Source organism: Ceratotherium simum, chromosome 13 (genome assembly GCF_057802395.1).
Source record: "Ceratotherium simum simum isolate JZ-2026a chromosome 13, ASM5780239v1, whole genome shotgun sequence".
In the NCBI taxonomy this organism is placed as follows: domain Eukaryota; kingdom Metazoa; phylum Chordata; class Mammalia; order Perissodactyla; family Rhinocerotidae; genus Ceratotherium; species Ceratotherium simum.
Window position 1 is genome coordinate 11716240 of NC_141912.1, and position 5155 is coordinate 11721394.

Here is a 5155-nt window from a genome sequence, read left to right on the forward strand (position 1 = left end):
GGTATATACAACATTAATTAGACAGATTTTTAAAAAAATTAATAGAGTGTATTTTTAGAGCAGTTTTAGGCTTACCAAACAGAGTGCTCCTTCTCCTCCCACTCTCATTTCCACTATTATTAACATTTTGCATTGGTGTGGTACATTTGTTACAATTGAAGGGCCAATATTGATACATTCTTATTAATTCAAGTCCATAGTTGACATGAGAGTTCACTTCTGTGTTGTACATTCTATGGAATCCATAGCTTTTTAATCTACTGTTTTTAATTATATCACTTAGAAAATAGTTTTGATTTATTATTATTTGAGTTGAGGAAAACTTTCAAAGGATTAAGTGAACATTTAGATTTTGGATTTGTACACTGTTTCTAGGCAGGTGATTTCTAGCCAGGATTTCAAAGTAATCATAGAAAGGAACAATTTTGTATTTCTGTACTACTGTATGAAAAGTTTCGAATCGGTTGTCACTAATCATATCTCAATATTCCCTGAGAAAAGTAACATAAAAAGATATTTTTAAATTTAAATTTTAACTGAAATGCAGTAAAGTTTGGGGAAATTATCATATAATTTTTGTAGGAGTAATAAAATTATATGGTACAGACGAACAGGTCAAAATGCACAGATTAATTTTGTTTTCAAATCAATATTTTATAGTGAACGCAATTACATCTAACATGTTATCTCACATTGAGAAGAGCCTAGAATATACAATCTAAATATTGTAACTGAAAATTGTCAAAGATTGTCAACTATATATTGAAATAATATGTGGTTTTGACAATGCCATCTCAAGTAGGTCATGATGAAAAAGAATGAAGGAGTCCATAGTAAGAGAATGGATTAAAGAAAGTCTAAAAAGGTGAGGTCCATGATTAAAGTTTATATTATCATGAAGAACCTGATTAGAATTAGAAAATTCACCAATCTTTGATGTAGAACAAACAAAACCAGAATCCTTACCCTAGGATGGACTTTAGTGAGCTAGTCCAGCACAGTCACTTTACAGATAAAAACTAAAACTCAGTGAGGTGTCAATGTTAGCGATAAAAGGTATCGCTTACCTATGTTTCTCACACACACAAAAAGTACTGGCTACAACAAGTAATAGTCTATGGATCTCATTTCCCTAAAAGGATAGTTCATAGATAACATCCAGAGTTGATTATTAATTAATTAATAAAGAAGATTAATGTGAGGGCTATATGGAATAATAAGATGGAGTTATCGGTTCTAAACAATTTAGACTAGAAGATAGAAACCTAGAAAAAGTAAAACAACAATAGCACTTAAAGTTACTGGTGTGATTAACTAAAGAATTGAGAGTATGCCAATTTTACACAAGCCGGTTGGACCACATCATGGAGTGATCACAGAAAAGGGACAATCTAGCTGGATCTTAGAGAATAGGTAGGGTTCGGATGAGCAAAGAGGAGGAAGGCAGGCATTCTGTACAATGACAATGAGTGGAAATATGGAGGAAGAGAGGCAACAAACTTATTGGAGGATACGGACTTCATCTTATAGTTAGAAGAAAGCTACTTGGTTTCTTCAGTAAGGCAGTTACATGTCAAAGCATTATTTTTAGGAGATAATGAGGATGGTGTGCCTGATTGAGAGAGGCGAGGAATGTTTGGACGCTGGCCCTATCTTTTCCAAGTTGATGTCATGGTGGAAACCTGTGCTCTCTCCCCAGACACCCTCCAATATTAATGTTGGCAACACTGGAGTACCACTGAATTAATCAACCATTGAGCAGCTTTTTATTAAATGTAATAGAGAGTGTATTTGCTTCTCATCTTTAGCAATCTTTTGAAGAAGAGTGAGGAAGAAAATTTAAAAATGTATCATGTTGGACCTCTATATCTTAGGGTAATAATGAAATCCCAGATCTTCTAAATGTGGGAGAAAAAAGCAGAGAATTAGTATTGAGAAAACAGGCAGGAGGATGTTGGTTAAGAGAAAATTGAGGGAATTAGAAAAATGTGGTTGGAAATAATGTCAAAATTGTGGGGTAGGGATGTTTGTAAAGAGATAATTTTGATTTTAATGAGTCAGAGAATCTATACTCAAGAAGCCAGATGTCAGGGCAATACACACTAGAAGAAAAAGAGAGATTCTGTAGTATTTTTCAATCCAAAGAATTCAATGACTTGTAAATATTAATAGAAGAAGTAATTGTAATTGAATTTAAGAGGGCAGATGTCCAACTCACAGACTTCACAGAATCTAAAAATAATATTGTCCTGAGTTTAAGAGTAAGTTATTCACTTCAAATTCAGAAGCTTTTTTGCTCTCTTTTTTGAGAAACAAAATAAAGCAGTAGAATGGCAAGTAGTAACAAGTATGGAAATAAATGCTGACTTAAGAAGAAATCTAATTGCTATGTAAGTTAAGAAAGAAAGGAGGATGTAATGAAGAAACTTGGCAGAGTAACATAAAGGAGACATTACACATCATGGAAGGATAAAAGGAAGGAGCTATTTAGTTAGATACTTTTATAGAAGTAGATACACCTAGGTTACTTAATAAGCACTCATTGCTCTTTTGTAAAGCCTCCCTAGAAAGTAGGTTATGATTATCATCTCGTTTTACAGATGAGGATACAGTAAAATGTCCCTTAGTACATTAATCTTAGATTGCTAATTAGCAATGTATCTGAGTTGTAATTTGGCCATAATAAGAAACATTAATATTACTTTCTTTTTTCCTAGACCTTGAGTTTAACCTAAGGAATGATTCCTTTGACCTATCTGCTACACAACTGGTCAGTATTCCATAGTGACATCTCAATACTCCCACATATTTTAGATTACCAGAAAAGTCAAGCAAGCTTCAGGGAAATCTTAGTAGAAAGAAATGCATACTATTAAATCATCTGTTACTATTTCTGCAGCATCCCAGAATTTCTCATTGCCCAGCTTTAGTCTGGCTCTCCTTGAATTTGTGAGAATAGACACTAATAATTTTTTATTATTAGTGATTTATGGAAGAATGTCAGCTTGGCCTTTTGCGACTATGAATCACAGACAACTATCATAAAATAACTTATGTTTGGAAACTTTTTTGAGACGACTTTTTTTTTCTAAATAAGAAAATAAAAGATTTCTTAATAAGAAATCTCATTAGAGGTTTGAGTGAAAAAAATTGTGCGCGTTTGTTTTAACGGTAACAAAATGGATAAAAGATCATCAGTTGCTCAGAACAGATACTTAAAAGAATAGTTATTGAGACCGTAGAAAAATATCTTTGAAGAAAATTCAGAAGCTAACCACCATCCTTCCCCAATCAAACTTTAGGTACTGGAAAACTACGCTTTTAGAATAAGACAAGTAGGAGAAAATCGACGTTAGAGAAATGTCTGATTTACCTTTCTGGAAATCATTTAATTTGGTTCCAGAGGGGTGGACTATGGAACTTTCTGAGAGAACATGGTTACAAAACTGTTGTGTGCTCAGAGCTCAGGAGGGAGGGACTGTTTTGACTCTCTTGTTACTATGTGAGGGATGGAATTTTGCAACCAGAAGGTTCCACAACAGTTGGGAGCGACAGTTGTATGAGTCGCAAGCAGAAGACAAATGTGTGTGTCCTGTTACTCCTGCTCTGAGCACCACATACCACGACTGTGCCAAGATTTCCTGCTTGCATCAATATTTTTTATAATTACCAAACCTCATGTGCATAATCCATTAATAGCAAAAAATCTTACACATAATATCTACACTGTCTTTAGGTTAGACAGCCATCTGGCTAGTTGATATTCACTATACATACACACACACATATATAGCCTTATTTAGAAGCCTTATTATAACCCTTGTTCCATGTCCAATCATCTGCTATAAATCAAGCTCCACCTCCTCTCGCAGAAATTAAAATAGCTGAAATTTAGAAAGCACAAAAAACATGTTAAATTTTACCACGTGCTATTAATGTCCTGTTGTTAGTGGCTTACTCCTGTCTTTCATTCTCTTGCTTATCTCTCTTACTTGTGTATTAACGTTACTTTCATTTTCCTTTGCCTCTATAAAATCCATTCTGTCTACTACTCTTTCTCCAATTTTTCCCAATTTGGACTTTGACTGTAGATTTTTGGGTTCCTTTATGTCGATACCATAGACATTTTGGCATAATGGGAACTACCATGAAAAGAAGACCAACAAACTCAAAATCATAAATTAAACCATAGGCTTTTACAAACAAAATTAAACAAAATAATAGAGAACAGTACAGCATTGAGTTTAGGGAAGGAAAAAAATGATGGGTTTAAGAGTTGTTTCCAGAAACAACTCAGTTGCAAAATTTCATTCAATGATCAGGCATCTAGAGGACACTTCTTAGAGCCCAACAACATATTTAAAAAGCTGTAAGTTGGTGAGTCTGGGACCTGGTAAGGTCTGGGGTAACAGAGACGTTAGTGTAGGAGGTAGACACTGGGAGTTGAGACGTGTTTGCAAAAAGAGAGCACTTGTGCAGCCGCTGGAGGTGGAGCTGTGGGGTTGGCAGTTATTTACAGGAAGGAAAGGTTCCTTACAACCAATGATTTAGAAGGGAAACTTGAAATGCTTTAATGTTGTATTGAATCCTGTCCTGTAGCCTGGTCCACACACCTTGTGTACCCCTGTGCTGATGCTGAAATTTCAAAATTATAGCTATAACCCCCATTAAAATGAAAATATTCCGGGGGGGTGGAATATGTATATATACACACACGTGTGTGTGTATGTGGATAGATAGATAATTTTAAACCTGAAATATAAAAAATACATATACATATATATATTTAAACCTGAAATCAGGTTCTACTAGATAGGCCATCGAGGTAGGAATTAAATCTTAAAGAGTAGAAAGGGAACTTGAAGAAAAACACTCTCTGCTTCATAACAGTGTTTAGGCCCCACCTGCTCGCCCAGGTCCCAGACTGCAGGTGAGAGTGGGAAGGAAAGCTCAGACTCACCAGGAGGCAGGGTGGTCTAGGGGTTCAGGATGTGGTCTCCCCTGCAGACGGTGAGGCCATGTGTGGTTGTACCTTGGACATGTTACTTAACCTCTCTAAGCTGTGTTCCTTTATCAGGAACACGTGGATAACAACAGCACCTGTAGCAGTAGGTTATTTTTTTTAAATAAGCTTTATTTTGAAATATTTTAGATT